We start from the raw sequence: 20,128 nt of genomic DNA on the forward strand, positions 1-20,128 counted from the left end.
ATTTCAGCTTCATATGATAAGCCATGAGAATTTCACAAGTCATGTAAGTTGAACACTCAAAAAGAGTTCACAAAGGACCAAACAGCAAAGAAAAATCCCAATCAAATAGGAAATGCATCAACAAATCCTACAAAAATTCATGGTTAAACCTAACATATATATGTAATCACATGCAAAAATCCAGAGCAAATGGCATTCAATAAGCATGGTAACAAAATTCAAGAAGTTGAACAAAAATATGCATGCCACATTTGTAACACTCAACTTGATCACATCATATCTCTTGAACCAGAAACTCAAAAATAGCAAACTATACATCAAAATCACCAGGAGAGAGTCAAGAATGTGCATGTAAAATTTCAAGCATTTCCAATTAGGCATTATTATTTTATGAATGAAATGGAAAAACATATACCCAAAGCACACATGATCAAAGTCTCTAGACAAAATTAAAAATCAATCAGGCACAACTTTTATTATCATACCTAAAAAAAACTAGAGAGAAATTGGAGATGAATGCAAAAATCCTCATTCAATTTGGATCAACCATGGATTAATTGTGATTTTTTGAAGTTTGGTGATGAAATGAAATAAAGATTTAAGAATTTAAATGAAATAAAATGGCGCCAGTGGCAATTTTGTAATTACGCGCAGCCAGGGGCAAAATGCCCCGTTTCATTAACGGGCGTGGCATCACGCCATTGGACGGTACACGCGGGAAACAAGAATTTGAACGCAATCCATGGCAAAACAGATCAAACAGCCATCTGGAACAAAAACTGGACGCGTTCTTCATGTTCTTGGTCCTTCATCAAGCTTATGAACAAATTCTCATGAAAATGCACAAACCATATATGGTTGGATTCGTCTTTCAACCAGGATCACTAATCTCACAATGACTTTAACCAGAACTCAACATATAAAAAGATTCGATCAAGAAATGTTTTGACATCCACACTTAAATTCCAGATTTCTCAGTCAACACTCAACGAAAACGCACGATTCAAGTTTCATTCTACTCTATGTTGAAGGATCTACCTAAGCCACATGTTGATTTCATGAATTAAAGGTTTTGAATTTTTACCTCTTGATGAAGCAGCTGTTGGAAACGATCGTTTCAGGTCCAAATGATGTGAAACAGATCGCCTAGAGTGATGTAGGAGGTGTATGGAGGTGAAGATTCAGCTCAGAAATGCTTGGATGATGGTGAATTCTTAAACTGCCATGTGAGCTCAAGGTTGCAACAGTTGGATTTCAGCACGATTCTTCCACCAATTGTCTCAAACAGTTCTTCCAAATCACCTGTAAATGATGAACAATGCAAAAGAAGGCAGAAAGAATGAAGAAATTCGATCCAAAAGGTGAAAAAAAGTGTGAAGAAAATTTGTGAGAATTGAGAGAATTTGTGAATTTTGGAGTTTGGATCTGAGAATTGTGAATTGTGATTATCAATTTCTGTTATGATTATGCACTTATACCATGTGTTAATCCAACTACTAAACATGATTAGCACAAATTGGAAGTGATTAGCAAGAAACTCATGTTATGTCAATTGGCAAAATTGCCCTTTTCACAATGCAGCCAATGTAACAGTAAAAAATGCCATGCAAACAAGTCATATTTGATGTTTAGAATGTGTTGGAATTGGTTTGAAGTGCAAATAACATGTATTTCTCAAAAACACCTTTTTTCCCACCAAAATACAATTTAGTCCACTTGAAAAATGCCATTTTGATGTGTTGATTTTTGAGGAAATGTAATGATGCAATGTGATAGTACATGTCAAATGTGGTTTGCTCAAACAAGAATCACCCAATTTGGCCTTTCCATTCAAAAGTTATGGCACTTTGAATTTCAACTTTTTCTGAAAATGATTTGATCATAACTTGCCAACCACACATGAGAATTTCATGTTCTTGGACTTTTTGGAAAGGTGAGATCAAGATCTTCAACTTTCATGTTGGACAAAATTCCATTTGAAGCTTGTATGATGAAGTAATTTTGAGGAGAAGAACTTTCCATTTTTGGCAGCTTCCAATTACAGGTCACCTGCTATTTTAGGAAACTTTTGATCTGACTTTATTTTCTTCAACCTTGATCTTTGATATGTCAAATGATACTTGTATGGACATGAATGAAGCCTTTCAAACCATCTCCCACCTTCAAATCCATGAATTTAGGCACAGTTCACCACAGTTGACTTTCGAGGGTTTCAGATGAAATTCAGCTTGACTGATGACTTCTGAGCATCCACTCTTTGCCAAACCACTTCAAAATGATCCTTGGGTCAGGTGAACTCATTGTACCAACCCTAGGGTTTTGATCTCATGGAGAATGCTCTTGTTGCCTTGCATAGTTGAACCTCCTGACCAGTCTTGCTTGATGACATGATGGACTATGCAAATGATAATGCAATGTTAATGACCTAAACATGAAATGCATATACAAATGGGAGGTGCAAATTTGAGGTGCTACACTCAATCATCAATTCATCAAGATATGAGTTGTGGACTTGAGAAGTTGATCAGTCAATTCACCTGACTATTTTGAAATGCACTGAGACTTAACTTTTTATGTGTTGGTCAAATGGAGATGACCCCAACAGAAAACATGTTCTTAAGGACAATATGAACAACTTTCATGTTCATCAAAAATTGATTTGAAGCTTGGAAGGTCATATTCCATTCCAAGACATTATAGGTCATTTTGACTGAAACCCTAATTTTGGGTCAACTTTCCAAGAACATAACTCATTCATTTTTTATGATTTGGAGGTGGGATCAAATGCATTCGAAAGCTTAAGATGTCTAATTCAAATGTTATGTTGAACAAAATTTCAAAATCTCAAAATAAATACATGTGATAATGCAAAACATTATAGGTCACTTTGGACCAAATGCATTGAAAGGCAAAAAAGTCCAACTTCAAGTGCCCATAACTCCTTCATCAAAAATCCAAATGATGCAAAATTTAAGTCCATTTTGATTTTCTTGAAACGACCTACAACGTTGATGTTGGAAGTTTTTCCATTTTAGGCTTGCATCATAAAAACATAGGGGCTTGAAGTTGGTTCAATTTGGCAAAATTCTCAAAGGCATGTTTTGCACTATAAACTTCATGGCCTATTTTCATAAACTTCCGCACTCCAAATAAGTTTTGGTCCAACATAACATTTGTTCCTTATGTCAAGACCTTTCCAACCATTACCGATATGCCTATGTTTCAATTTTTCAAGTGGCATTTTCGAAGATGTGAAGTTTTAGGCTCAATTATGCATAACATGTTGAAACTCATTGCACAAGTCATTGCATTGCCATTTGCACGTCCATTTCAAGTTGTTTGGTCATCAGCATGCAAATGCAATTGAGTTTGGGCCTTCTACATGATCATGCAAGCCCATGCAAGGGAAATCCACTTGCCATGCACACGAGGAAACTCACTTGCTCAGCCAATTCCAGCTATAAATAGAGGTGCATACCTCCATCAAATCTCAACCTTAAGGCGCCTGATATGCTGCACAATTGAATCCCTAGCCATACCTAAAGGAACTAGTTCACATTTCTTCAAAATTTCAGATCTGAAATTCAACTGAATTTGGTTGAATCTTCAGATCTAAAGTTCCTAGACCTTCCTCATATGATCCATTGAACTTCTGTTTTGCAAAAGGAACCAAGGAAAGGAGCTCAAAACTTCACAATCCAAAGGTGTGCTTCAACTGGTTTTTTCTTCGAAACTCCCTATTCCTTGATCTATTTGCTTGGCTATTGTGTTGTTTGAAGTCCTCTCTATAGAGGCGTCATTCTTGTATGCTCAATTTTCAAAATCAAGCAAGTTCATGATGAACACCATCAAGTTTCGACCTCTGATTTCTCTCACTATGGAGATCTAGAGTAGAAATGGATGGCACAAGGGTGATGTACATCACCCCAGCTTTAATTTGGTACCTGGATCGTGAGTTTTGGTTGAGTTTGGAGGACCTGCAACTCTGGCCGGAGCTTGTATGCTCGCCGGAGAAGACGGTGGCGCTGGCCACCGTCCACCATGCCAGATTGAATCTGGACCATTGGATGCATCTCCCACGTTTTGATCTCAGCCATGCGTTTGGATTACATGCTTTAATGCCAGGTGTGACGCGTTTGACTTGGACTCACCATGAGCGCGCATCTCACATTTGTCTGATCAGCCACATCAATTAATGAGGCTTGATCAGACGCTTGTGGTTTTTTTTTATTTTCTTAATTTCTGATTTTATTTCTTTTATTTCCTTTATTTACAAAAATTCATAACTTCTTCATTTTAATTCCAAAAAATATGGGACCAATTGCATTCTTCTCCAATTAAATTCTAGTTTCTAAAAGTGATTTTTAATATTTTTTATCTTGTCGTTTGATATTTTTTGTGAATTTTCTTTTTTTTGGTTATTTTTAATTCATTTTAAATAGTTTTTAATATTCATAAAATACAAAAATATTTTCTCAACCTATTTGAATGATGATGGATCTATGAAAAATATTCTCATCAATTTATTAATTGATTTGAGATTTATTTGAGATTTTAGTTCAATTAGGTTATATTTTATCCATTTTTAATTGATTAAAAAAAGTTTCTGACTTTTAAAAATGCTGAAATTTTTTGTCAAACTTTGTTTGACCTTGTTGAACTTAGGATAAATAACTTGGACTTTTTAAAGTTAATTTGAAGTGATTTTGAAGTTTGACCTTTCTTTAATATTTTAATTCAAGTTTATTTTAAATATTAAAAATGCCAAAAAATATTTTGTTCATTTCTTGACTTCCAATCTTCATCTCACTTCTGTTTTGATTGTTTGACCATGATCCTCAATGTCATTGGTCAACACTTGTTGATTGGTACATTTTATTTCATTTAATGCACTTTAATCTTTCCTTTTCCATTTTCCATTATTCATCTTCTTCTTCTTCTTTCTTCTTTTTGATCAATGACTTGAAGGTTGATAAGTTAGCATTGATTAGGGAGGTTTAATCTTCCTTGATTCAAATCTAATTCATCTTGATCAAATGATCAAGTGAATGGCTTTGCATTAAGGATAGGTTGCTTCCTAAATCATGCAAAGGACTTAAACCAATACAAGATCACTTCCCATTTTCCTTTTGGCATGGCAAGTTGTTGGAACTTGGTTCACTAATCAAGACTTCTAACTTGTGTTGTTGCCTACATTATTATTGACCGGCCTCAGATAGTTGTGACTTCTACATAAGTCCAATTACGATTGCTTAACATAGCGCTAAATTTGCCTTATGGCACACTAACTACTAACACTAACTATTAACCATTAACATTTACTTTTTGCACTTTACATTTATGCAATTTATTATTCTTGTACATATTATCCATTTTCTTTTTCCTTTGCTCATTGGAGCACATGTTTATGTTAATGCCATTTGCCTTTTGCTCATTTGAGCACATATTTGTGTATATACTTTTGTGCTTGTGTTTTGTTTTGATTGTTGTGGACCAAATGCAAAGAATTGGACAAATGGACTTAGACATTAGGACTTTCCCTATGCAAATTTGGAGTCAAAGAGCAACTAGGCATTGGGCCTTTAGAGTGCTATAAAAGTCAAAGAGCAACTAGGCATTGGGCCTTTAGAATGCTTAATGTTGAAAGATGACCTTGAAAGGAGAAACTTCTAAACTCTTCTTGTCCATTCCTTGTTTGTTTTGCTAGAATCTTTTGATGTGTGTGTTTTTGTGCTAGGGATTCCAATATTGAGCCAAATTGAGGAACCATTACCATGAGCTTCCAAGAGAGAGAGATCCAAGATGCATTAAGGAGTTTTCCAAGGGTTCATTTCATTGTTGATTGCTTTAGTTTATGCTTATGTGATTGATTATTACAAAGGATGGGAGCTACTTGGATCATCAATATGATCTCAAGAGAGGAACTCCATTGTGGTCTTATTCTTTATCCCTCACCTCTTGTGTGCTTAGGACTTTAGCCATTCTTCTTCTTCTCTCCACTCTAAACCAAGCCAAAACTTTTGTGCAAACATTTAACAATTGTTTTCAACATTAGAAACCTAAGCCTTATGCTTTTGATTTTCAAACTTTCTTTTCTTAATACTTATTTGAATTGAACTTCTAAGCCAACTTTGACCATTTTGTAAATACTTTTCATTGGTAAATACAACCCATTCAAATGTCTTTCTGTGGTTTCAATGGCCACCTTCTTAATCAAATTTTTCATAACCCTTAGCTATTAGGTTTGAGTTATCCTTGAGGTAGATGTAATATTCACCTTTATCCTTAGTGATGGACAATGAGTCTTCCATGCTTATTATAGGGTTAACCCCTCACTAGCATGTTGAAGCTATCCTCACATGGTGGATTTGTGGTTTTAGGTTGAGCTTTCTCCCTTGGATAACAAAAGACCTTAAGGCTTTTGGACCAACCAATTCACCAAATCATTTTTGAGATTTTGACCCCGAACTAAGAGGTTTTGATCCTAATCTTTTTTTTAAAGATGGTACGTAGGCAATGGGTTTATCCATCCAAACACAAAAATATAAATAACTTGTACATTCTCTTCTCATCTCTTCAATCATATTCGCACAAATAAATTTTCACAAAATACCAACCTTACAACCAATGTGAAAAGGGCTCCCTAGGAGTACCTAGGATGTTTTGGGTGCCTAATACCTTCCCATTGCATAACCAACCCCCTTACCCAGATCTCTGACTTTTTTACTAGTTTTTGATTCGATAAAACTTTTAGGTTTTTGTTTGCTTTCTAACCATTCCTTTGGATAAATAGAAGTGCGGTGGCGACTCGACTTGTATGATTTACCTTAGATTTAGTCAATATCTCTAATGGTAACGAATACCCCGCTACAACAACGATTGCAAGATCAAATCAGTCGCAAGTTCCTTTCCGAGGGGAAAACCCAACCTCTCAAGGTTCTCCACATACCCAATCATCTTGAGCACATAGGGACCTGAAAGGGCTCCCTCAGCTAACTTGCTTTGAAAAAGGGATTTTGAAACTTCAAATTTTCCATGCCTTGCCTGCTCTTGATAGAGCATCTTCAGGTGTTGAACGCTGCCATGTTCTCATGTTGCTTTTGCAACTCTGAGTTCATGGTAGCTAGCATGAGGCAAGAAATTTCATTGGCATCATCGACATGCTTCTTATAAGCATCTCTTTATTTCTTAGGTGCGGAACTAGGAGGTTCCTCTCCAGGAACAGGTTTCTCCAAGACATATAACTTTCTATCATGTTTAAGGACAATCCTCAAATTTTGGTGCCAATCCAGAAAATTTGTTCCAAACAATTTTTCGTTAAGAAGGATTGATCGCAAAATGTTGTTAGAGGTGTTTGTTGTCATGGTAATCTACATGAAAATAATGAAAATATAAGTATCAATAACATATTTAATTAGGTCTTTAATTAAATATGCTCCCACTATGTTACTCAAAACAAATGACCCTCACTATTTGATTCGGAAAATCCCGTTGGAAGATTTTCTAGTGGCTTGAGATCCACATTTCACTTTGTTTTAAGTCCACGTAGGAGGATTACACAAAACTAGGTTATTTAGGTAGGAACTCCTTCCTATTATATCTAATACAACTCTCGAATATTTCACTTGGGTGAATAAGTCCTTATTCCAATCCATCACATGGATCATTTCCAACTCTTGCTTCTAAACGTATATAATCTTATTATAATATGTTTAGTTAAGTTAGACCCATTGTTTTAGCAATTGGATATTACAATTATCCCATCACATCTTACTAATATAGAATATGCACCTCGCGTAGGAGAAACCTACATTATTCGATACTATTCTTGATGAGTGCTAAAACTTGGAAAGCATAAACTTAATATTTAATTTGAGGGAATTTGCAATTATTATGATCTCACCAGCTTATTTATCATATAAATCGTCTCTCACATACATCAACATACATACAAAATGAAATAGTTATGGCCCTTAGCGCCATTGTTCTCCCAAGCCAATGAGAGAACCTAAACTAACCTAATAACGATCTAAGCTTCTCCAAACAAGATCTTCAAGGTTGTCCTCCTTTGATATTGTATTCTTCTCTTTCTTCATAACATTACATTACGTTTAAGAAACTCGTTTTACATATGAGGGAGTGAGATGAGAAAAGAAGTTACACTAAGAGATTAAAAGAGAGGCACGACACGCAGGTCGTATTTTAAAATCCCAAAACAAAATAAAGGAAAACTAAGGCCATAATCGATCACCACAATACAATAATAATAAACACATTATTATTATTATTGATTTAAATTCTGTTAAATAAATAAACCAAATTAAATTTCGGCGACCGATCACACTACGCAGAGTTAGCCGGGGGTTCCGCTGCCCCCTGCGGGGTTGCAGGGGCAGCGCCCCAACGCAAAATTTTAATGAAAAATTCATTTGAAATCGACGTTGATTTTCGCATCAACACTTGTTACTTTAAAGCACAACTCTTGCGCAGTCACAATCCTAATTGCATAATTCTTTGACAACACAACCCTTATACCGTCATAAACCCTAATGCACCAATTTCGTACTGTCAAACACACCTCGATTGTTAATTCAGTATGATTTATCAACACGTCATTGCTTCACCATACTTTCTTCGGATTCCGAAGCAAATGACCATTGATCTCTCAAAGGAAAACAACCCTTAAGTGTTTGAATGAGCGAAAGAGAAACAGTGTATCATATATACCATATTTTGCATCAGAATTACTTATATCATATATATAACTTGATCGATCTCAATTGTGTAACCTATGGACGGTCGATGTATCGCTGCTTCACCATACTAACATCGAATTACGAAGCATAGTTAACATCAATCATCCAAATCGTGCACACATGATGCCAAATTTAATTACTCATTTATTCTTTGATTCATTCTGTATTTTAATCGTATTAATATTGAAAATATAGAAAATAAATAGCTATTAGATGCATGGTTTCGTAAGTGGCTCTGATACCACTGAAGGAGAATAGCGATCCGAAATATTGCAGAAATTAAAAGATTTTTCCTTTAGAATCATTACCTCTTGTGGCGATTGAAACCATTGATACAAATCTAAGGAGTGATCACGGACGTTGAATGGTAACAACACTTCTACTCATTCCATACGAACGGATTCCTTCAATCTCAGTGCTAGCTGTTACGAATGTAGGCTTTGAGTGAGTGAGTGAGTGAGAGAGAGAGAGAGAGAGAGAGAGAGAGAGAGAGAGAGAGAGAGAGAGAGAGAGAGAGAGAGAGAGAGAGAGAGAGAGAGAGAGAGAGAGAGAGAGAGAGAGAGAGAGAGAGAGAGAGAGAGAGAGAGAGAGAGAGAGAGAGAGAGAGAGAGAGAGAGAGAGAAACAAAATTTCAACTGCACAAATGCTTCTACACAAAGGTTATATTTATAGAACCACTTGTATGGGTTGCAAGCTAAAAAGCCCACTTAAGTGTATGTGGCCCATATCTTATTATATGCCAAAATCACTTAAGCGCGTGGTACCTTACCATATTTCGCATTCTACTTAAGTACACCGTACCTTACGATGTTCTACAATTCACTTAAGTGCACCGTACCTTACGGTGTTCCTTATTTACTATATCTCCCATCAATACGTCCTTTTGTGTGTGACCCTGTAGGTTTTCGCGACATTAGCAATTATATTAAATCACGTGTTTAACATAATAAACAGTGAGCAATATCTAGCAACACATCACTGCTACCCAAGACACGAAAATGTCATGTGATCTGACAAATCCTTTTGTGATAATACTTATGTGTATAATTACCCTTTTGCCCTTATGTTTATATTGAACACAAGGCATAAACCGTGTCATCCTTATCCAGTGCAATATTGGGCCCTTAGACATTTATCCTGTTGTGCAGGATGGGCAAATTCCATCTAGGTCACTCATGTCCCTCAGCATGTTTCGTGGAGTACCCATCGACTGTCTTTATGGTCATCTAGTTACGGACAATGTTTGATCAGCAATAAGGCACTTGACTCTATATTTATGGTCCATAGTGGTTTCAGGTTGAAGGGTGGTATACGCCACTATCACAATGAGAATAACTTATGACACTTTGCATAACATTTTATATAGTATTCTCATAGCGGGTCAATCCAGTATAAATATTACTCTTAATATTCATACCTATGTTTAAGATTTGATAACTCCTTATCCATGAACCATGAGATGTGATCATCAGTCTATATACATAATAGTCTTAATCTTTTAATGTTATCCCACTTTACAAACAAAGCTCGACTACGGATACTTTAAGATTAATGTCCTTACTTTTAATGGGATCTCATGATTAAGTCACACTTGATACATTAAATGGACTAGCTGTTCTAGGGACTTTACTAAATAAACATAATAAAGAAAAAACCTTTTACTATTAATAAATAATTTGATACAAGTACCAAAAGTATTGGCCTATAGGGATTACACCAACAGGTAGTGGCTCAGGAATTTCCGGAGGGTTCCTTGGCTGGATAACGTTCTTGAGTACCAAGGACGGATACAACTCTGCGTACGTCATAGGACTAGGGTCAAAAGAGACCCTTTTCCTCTCTAAATTTTATTGATGATTGTTTTTGTTGTTGTTGGTTCTTTGTTGTGGTTGTTGTTGATGTTGTTGTTGAATTGGAGTTGATTGATTAGTTGAATTGTTGGAAAAGACTGGAATAACTGACGATACCCGGTGTTGAAGTTGACGGGATTGGGAACTTTTCCTCACATGAGGCCTCCTCCGCCTCCCAGCTGACACTGCATTAGTTTCTCCTTCCTTCTTATTAGAGAAACTCCCACCATACTTATTGATAGTTGATGCTTCATCTTTGGATAAACGTCCTTCATAGACTCCTTCCTCTAATCTTATCCCCATGTTTACCATCTCAGTAAAACCATTGGGGGTACTTGCAATCATGCGTTTATAATAAAACGAACTCAGCGTCTTCAAGAAAATCTTGGTCATCTCATTTTCTTCCAAAGATGGACTGATCTGAGCAGCTAACTCCCTCTATCTTTGAGCATATTCTTTAAATGTCTCTTTATCCTTCTAAGACATCAACCTCAACTGATCTCTATCTGGAGCCATATCAACGTTGTACTTATACTGCTTGACAAAGGCCCCGCCTAAGTCATTGAAAGTACGAATGCTAGTACTGTCCAGGCCCATGTACCATCTGAGGGCAACTCCCATCAGACTACCCTTGAAGTAGTGAATAAGAAGCTAATGATTATTAGTTTAGTTAGACATTTTCCTGGCATACATAACAAGATGGCTCATTGGGCAGGTATTCCTTTTGTATTTTTCAAAGTGTGGGACCTTGAATTTCACCCAAATCCTGATGTTGGGAACCAAAGAAAGTTCAGGAAAACACTTTCCAAACAGATCTTTTCCTATCAGAGTCTTCAAATCCTTGCGTAATTCAAGAAACTGATCCTTTATTTCATCCATCTTCTCATAGACATCTGGGCCTTCAGATGACTCAGAGTGGTAAATATTTTCCTCAACACGAGGCAGGGTATGAATGATAGGAGGAGGCATTGACGTGACCGAGATAGATGTTGAAAGAGAAACAAGAGTGGGCGTATACCCTTCAAGCACAAAATTTGGTGACATTCCCCAAGGGAACCCAACTGGAATAGGAAGAAAATATTCGCTGGCAACAACAACAATTATAGATGGCGAAGCAATCTCTAAAATGATAGTCCTCTGAGGAGGAGGAGTTACAGGAGGAGGAGTCGGCTGGTCCTGAGCAGCTATCATAGATTCCATCAGCGTCGTAAGTCTAACGATCTCATCCTTCAGCTCTCCATTCTCTTTCTCTATATGCTTCATTCTTCTCAAAGGATTAGCTCGAGTGTTGTAATGGTGAGTTAGCTTGGCTGATACACAGAAGAAGAACTGATAAGACACCTGGCGGAAGAACCTTGTTATGCAAATGATGCATGAAATGAAAATTTTTTTATTTGCTTTTAATTTCAAGGAACATATGAAGTCTTACTTGCAAATATTTTCAATTCGTAATAACAGTAATAATAATAACAATTCAATTGACCATAAAATCTCTTTTTATTCATAAAATTTGGAAGGATTACACTGAGTACAATTTTAGAAACCAAAATACAAATACAAAGGAAAATGTCATCCTAAGGACCCCTAGTAACTGCATCAGATGATCTGGCTATGGGAGTGTACTTCCTGCGGATGCGTCGAATCTCTGACTCAAAGGACATCTTCATCTGAGCCTTCTCAAGGACAAGCTGATCGAAAATCTTCTTCCAAGCACCGGAAGGCTGAGGCGTGCTAGAGGAGAATAAATCCTATGGCTCTCTCTGTCTCTTCACTACATACTCTTCCAGAATCTAAATAAGGGCATCTTTGTCTTTTGACTCAAGTTGCAACTCTTCAAGCTTTCAACTTAAAGCATGGAATCTCTCTTCCCACATATCTTTATCTTGCTTCATCTTGGCGAGTGCGTCTTCCAACTCCTCTATATCATAGTTAGGGAGAGTTGATGATCCAGCCACAACCAAATACATAGGTCTTTCACAAGCGTACGACATCTTCAGATCCAAAGCTATCTTCTTCACCCAAATAGTGTAAGCTTCCAAAGCTACATAGTTACACGGACCAAGCTCGGATCTTCCTTTCCTATGCACATTATGCCAAGCATGCGCAATCCTTTTCTTCATAAGTTAGGAATCTTTACCCTCCTAATAGAATAGACCCTCTAACTGAGTGTTATTAGGTTTATCTCTCAAGGGGAACCGAAGTTGACAACGGGCTAAAGCAGGGTTGTAGTTGATTCCTCCTTGTGTACCAATGAGAGGCACATTCAATAATTCACCACAACTATCAATAATGTCCAAACTACCCAATGCAGAATCATACGAAACAATATCATCATTAGTGAGAGACATAAGTCTTTAAGACCACCGTAGACATTGCTTGTTCTCCAAAAAAGCAGACGTCTGAGGCAAGTGTGAAATAAACCACTTGTACAGAAGAGGAACACAACACACAATAGTCCCACCACCTTTAAAATTCCTCAAATGCAAAGAGAAGTACATGTCACCCAACAGGGTTGGAACAGGATTTCTGATCAAGAAGATTCCAATGGCGTTATAATTAACAAAACTGTCAATGTTTGGGAACAAGGTTAAACCATAGGTGAACAATACAAAAATAGCTTCAAAAGCATCCATGCTACCGGCCTGAGCAAAAATAGTAGCTCTACCAATGAGGAACTCAGTAGTCAACCCAAGAATACCTCATGTCTTCACCAAATGAGCATCAATCTCAGATTTCTTCATATGAAGAGCTTCAACTATGATATGAGATCTGGGGATCTCCTCTAATCCACTGAAAGGTACTTTGTCAGATACGGGTATACCCAGGAGATGGGCATACTCTTCTAACGTAAGCACACGCTGATAGTCAGAAAAGGTGAAGCATCGTTAGAGAGGATCATAAAATTTCACCAAAACACATAGAAATCCTTCAACCACATCAGTAGATAATACAGACAAGAGCTTCCCATGACGTTTCTTGAAGTCCAAAGGATCTAATACAAAGGATGACAAGTTTCTTAACTCATTCAAATCAGGACATCTGAAACTTTACTTCTTAGTGTTCCTTCGTTCATAATCCATGGTCTGGAAATATTTGCAAATAAGACCTTAGTTTCCTTGAAATTTATTCTTCTGTGATGAATGTTATGATGTGCATGTATGCAACAATCACAAACAAGGGATCACACATAAGGCAAACACAAATAAAGGTCAAGGTATGGATCAAGTCATCATCAAGATCAATCATCCATTTTGGTGGATTATGGTTTTCACCTTATCAACACCCAAGTTCTATTGATATTGATGAGACTTGATCGGATCAACCGAGAATCAAAGGGTTTATTGCAAGTCATGAGCATGGAGTCAGGTTAAGAACCATCCCAAAGGAGTGTACTAAGGATAAAAAACCTGTATAGCATGTTCTAAAATGTTCCCCAGATTCTTGATCCCATCTAGCGGATATTATAGGTTAGGATGACTGACTCATCAACCCATAATATTCTCAAGAGAAACTCGGCTGAGTGTAGTATCATGTAATAATTATTATCAAGTCTACACCTGAACAGTCTTTGCACTACGTCCTAAATAGGCCAAGTTGGGTTAAATGTTTTACGGTCATCAGCTTCTCGGTCCCCCAAATTAGAGAAAGTAATGCATATCCATAAATTACTTGTGTGACATCAGTAACTCTAAGAAGGTCGCCACTGACTAGATGGGTCTCAAGCCAACTTGTTAAGGACTACTCCACACAAGTTGAACATGACCATACCATCCTCCTATCTTAATTACACTCAAGTTCGGGCTAGAACTTATCTCACCACACAGAGATCACCAAGCACAACAGACAGAATATATCACACAAACAATGTATACAAGCAAACATCAAACATACAAACATATACACATAAAAAGTAGGCTAAACCCATTGAGGACTACTCCCCAGTAGAGTCGCCACTTAATTTTTGTAGTGGTAAATTCATGACCATCAAGCTATGGATAAACTTGACGTCAGTAAAACGAGAGTCGCATAGGGAAAAGTACAAACAAAACTCAAAGATAATAAGTTTTCAAATCAAAACTAATAAAATGCCAGAGATTACAGGTAAGGGGGTTGGTTACACATAGGGAAGCTGTTATCACCCAAAGTGTCCTAGTTACTCCTAGGGAGCCCTTTTTGTGTGCATATGTTTCGGATATAAATGATGTTTGATAAAATATAGAGTGTGTGGATGTGAAAAGAATTTATTGATTACATTTTTATGTTTGACAATGAAAATGAGGGATCAAAACCCCGTAGCTCATGGTAAAAATTTCAAAAAAGTTGATGAATTGATTTTAACAAAAGGTTTAAAAAGAAAGGGGCACAAGAGGCCAAAGGTTTGAATGGGGTTATTAGTTCTTTTTGTCTTTTGAAATTTAAGACAATATGGTTAAGCTTATTTACAAGTTTGATTTAAGAAAAAGTTTTAAAAAAATTCTATGGCATAAGGCCAAGGTTTGTAATTATTAAAACATGTCTAAGTTTCAAATCACAAGCAAAGAATTTTTTTGAAAAGATGGAGAGATTTTGAAATTAAAGAAGTGGGAAGGGAGTTGAAAATATCTGACCAATGGGATTCAATCCAACAAACAAGAATGTCATATAGAAACCCATTTCCCTTTGGACTTGGACAAGAATAGGCAATAACCAATGAGCAATATCCAAGCATTATGTGAAGATCAAGACATCAAATAAAGATATCCGTAATATCCAAGCAAGCATTCCAATATCTAGCAATCTTCAATGTCTTCCCATGTAGCAGATGAAATATTCTTTGATCAACTCATAACCAAACATCAGACATAAACAATAATAACAAAATAAATAATTAATCACAGAGACAGAGTAGCAGATGAATCAAAGAGATTGAAGGTCTTTCATCATATGAAGGCATAGTCAAAGATAGCTCAGTCTCAAATGTTGGCATTGGCCAAGTCCTTTAGCATAAGGAATGTTGCCTAGTTCTAAGTCTGGAAGTTCAGATCAAATCTCAACAGTCCACCAAATGGTTTTTAGGGTTTTTGTTGTTATTAGGTGTTTTAGGTGCCAAGACCACAAACAAAATAAAATCAAGCAAACAATATATACAATCACAAGATATGGCTCAAGTGAGCAAAGTGAAAAGGACTTGAAACATAATTAAGTTGCATGAAATGTAAATAGAAATGAATTATAAAGGTACTTGAAACTTAAAGTGCATAAAGAAATGACTTGAAAGTAAATCAATATTAATTAAGAAGTTAGTCAATGGTTAGTGTAGCGGTAAATTCATGATCATCAAGCTATGGATAAGCAATATATCAAATAACAAGAGTCGCCATCGCGCTTTTATTGTTTCCAAGGGAAAAGGGAAAAGGGAAAAGTACGAACAAAACCCAAAAAGATGTTTTCAAATCAAAACTAATAAAATGCCAGAGATTACAGGTAAGGGGGTTGGTTACACAGAGGGAAGGTGTTAGTGCCCAAAGTGTCCTAGGTACTCCTAGGGATCCCTTTCTTGTGTGCATATGTGTTTTTGTACAAATGATGTCAGCAAGCAAATAGAATGGAGGGATAAAAAAAGAATTCATTAATTATATTTTTGTGTTTGACAAGACCTTCGGACTTGTGCCTACATACCAACATAAAAATGAGGGATCAAAACCTCATAGTTCGTGGTATAAATTTCGAAGTGGATGCATTGTATTTAACAAAAAATTAAGTTTGAAAGGCACAAAGGGCTAAAAATGGTTTGAATGAGTTAGTTGTTTTTGGCTTTTTGAAAATTTTAAGTCAAGTATAATTAAGTATATTTACAAGTCTGATTAAGAAAATGATTTTGAAAATGCAATGGCATAAGACCAAAGTTTCCAATTTGCAAAATGGTCTAAGTTTAGAAAACAAGCACAAGCAAAGAAGTTTTTAAAAGGAGGGAGAGATTTTGAAATTAAAGAACTGGGAGGAGATGGAGAGACTAATCTTAAGCATAATTTTAAAAGTTGAGAAATGAAAAGATATGACCAATGGACTGCAATCGAATAAACAAGAATGTCATATAGAAACCCAAATTCCCTTGGACATTAGAATCAAGCAACAAACAATGCACAAAATATCAACTTGAAGAGCAAGGCATCAATTAAAGATATCCACATCCAAGCTTAGCAACTCCATGATCTTCTTCAAATTTGCCCATGTAGCAGATGAATTTCACAACGCATAAGTCACAGGTTCAAAATAACAGCTTCGCGATGATCATGTTGCAGATGAACTCAAATGGATCTCCAATGATGTATCAGATAAAGTTTTCAAATCATAAGCACTTGGTTACATGAAAGTTGGCATTGGCCAAGTCCTTTTCATAGGGAGTGTTACCTAAATTCTAAGTCCAAAAGTCTCAGATCAAACCAACAGTCCACACAAGATCTTTTTTAGGGTTTTTGTTCTTACTATGTACATTAATGGTCAAAGACCACACAAACAAACATACTATACACAAGCAAAATATATCACAAAGTATGGTCCAAGTGGACAAAGTGAAAATGACATCAACATAAACAATAAGAATGGTATGAATAATGGCAAATGAATAAGGCTTAAAATTAAATTGCATTGAAAGTAAAGGACATGAAATTAAATGTTAGTTGTTAATAAGTTAAAAGTTAGTATTGCTTTTTATTTTTTTGTTTAAGTCATTCTTTGGAGAACACTCAACCCACTTATCACAAGCATGAATCCTTAAACCAAGACATCTTCCAAAGGAAGCAAAAAAAGGCCAAGTTTCCACACATAACCATGAAAGGGGGGAGACTTACAATCTCACTAACTAGAATTCTATGCCTTTTGTGTCAAAATTTAGCGCTATGTTAAGCAATCGTAATTGGAATTATATAGAAGTCACAACTATTTGAGATCGGGCAATAGAATTTTGGTGTTAATGCATGTTAGAGACATAGTATGATGAACTATGCTCATGAAACATACCACACACAAAAAGAATATACAAAAGTGGTGGCCTAATCTCTTCCATACTTATGTTGATTTTGCAATCAACTAGCCTTAGAATATAAAGATATTATAGGTCTATGACATGAATGCATAAAGAAGGGGAATGAGATGAAGAGGGAGGGGAAATGGATAAAACTCAAATTGGACAAATGAGGACTTTTACCAAATTAAGATCATTCACTCATTTTGGGAGATGGAATGTACATTCCATCAATCCCCTAAATCCAATGATCTTAACTTAACAAAGTCAAATCAACCTTGACCAAGGCCCAACTACACAAGTCAAACTTCCAAAGTCAATCAAAATGGCTCTACACAATTTATTTGGCATTTATTCAAATACTAAAAAATAATACATTAAATTAAATATGGTTGGTCAATTTTGTAAAACCTCATTAAAACACCAAAGAAATAGCCATGAGATTTATCATAGGTCAAACAAGGTCAAAGGACCTTGGAGAAAAAAATTCAGAGTTTTTGGAAACTTAAAAGTATTTTTAAACAATTAAAAATATTTACAAAATCAATTAAATCATGAAAAATATTAATAATGATCCAAAAAATAATTTTAATTCAAAATATGAAAGAGGGTTTTATTTAAAAGAAATTGGTGACACTCTCATATTTTTTGGATCAATATTAAAATTAATATGAATTAATGAAAATCAAAGGAATAAAAATAAAAATTAAAAAATCAAAAAACCGTGGACCACTTGATCTCCCTCATTAATTAAGGTGGTAGATCAAGTGGATTTGAGCGCGCGTTCCACCATACACCAAGTCAAATGTTCCACACGCATGGTAATCACTTTGGACGCCTCAGATTAAAACATTTTAAAACGCATAAATGGTTCTGAACCGTGCCACATCATTGCCGGAGCCAAAGGCCGATCATATTCTCCGATGACCCTGGCCGGACTGGTTCAATCATCACCATAGCATAAATGAAAAAAGAGGACATGATCTGAAAGATAAAATGGTGTAGATCACGAATATCACCTCAATTTTAACTAACACCAAATATATATAGAGATATGCGGAGTTGAATTTTGAGGTGTGTCAACTGAGTTGCTTCGATTTGACCTCAAAGGAACTCAATCTTCTTGCCTACATTGGTAGGACTTCATACAACCAAAGATCCAAGAGAATTGATGAGAATTGACTGAAAATCGAAGAGAAGAAAAAATCTAGAAAATACCTTCAATGTTGTGCAGAACTTGACCTCTCTTGCTTCAATTCGTGTTTGATCTTGCTCAGGTAACTTGCAGAAGTGGCTTAGGATTGGTACAAAGCTTTGGATCCTGGAGTTTTTGAATCTCCAAATAGTGAGATTCAAACTCAATTTTCAAATGAAAATTCTCAGGTTTTCCTTTCAAATGGGAAAGTTTGAAGTGTAAAGGAAAAGCTAGCGCGCCAAGGTTCCTTTAAATGAGCAAATAGGGTCTCTATTTATAGCAAAATGGAATGTTATTTGCACACTTGAAAATTTGTCCAAGTTTAGCAATGCCATGTTCATGCTTGCATGGGTGTGTACTGTAACACCCTTCTAAATTACCCCAAATATTTAATTAAAATAACAACATATATCAATCAGAGTAGATATGCAATTAAGGGTGTCACATAAAACACTTCACACCATTCACCATAATATTTAGTCATGCTCATTATTTAATTCAAAACATAAAGCATTGCACAATACGCAGCGGATAAAGATCAAATCGATCATTCAAAACATGTAGCATATTACATGTAAACTGGTTCACAACCAACAATAAACATTTAAAACATCCCATCCCGATGTTACATCTACCAGAGCATGACCCACTAAGGAACTACACTAGACTCCAAGCACTAGCTCCTATTCAATCACTGCTCGTTACCTGAAAAATAGTTGTAAGGGTGAGTTCCTCAATCGATATAATAAGCATTATAAAATATCATGTCATGTTAAGTAATTTTAACACATTAATCACCCTAATCATATCACACCTTCGGTAACGGCACATCAATTCAAACATCATACTCAATACCAACACAATTCATACTCATACTCAATGCCAACACAAACACACGTATAATATTGGAATACATCCATTCATATTATACGCCATACATACATTATGCAATGAGACTCCATGCCTGCGGTACCGACTATTCGTGAACATATAGTTCAACTTCACCGACCAAATCCAGGTACGGCTACCAAGCTCACTAGTCCCACTCATTTGAGACCTAGTGACTCACATCACTAATTCCTCACCATGGGAATTAGCTACCACCCCAAGGGCCATGCTATGCACGCTAATCACCTAGCATGCAAACATCAACAACAGTCCAAAATGACTAACATCACTAATTCCTCACCATGGGAATTAGCTACCACCATAAAGGCCACATTATGCTATGCCAAATCACCTAGCATGCAACATCAACAGCAATCCACAATGGACATATGCTCACACTCTAAGCCAGAAAACAGTCCATCCACAATTACATACA

This window comes from Lathyrus oleraceus, chromosome 4 (assembly GCF_024323335.1).
Source record: "Lathyrus oleraceus cultivar Zhongwan6 chromosome 4, CAAS_Psat_ZW6_1.0, whole genome shotgun sequence".
NCBI lineage: Eukaryota > Viridiplantae > Streptophyta > Magnoliopsida > Fabales > Fabaceae > Lathyrus > Lathyrus oleraceus.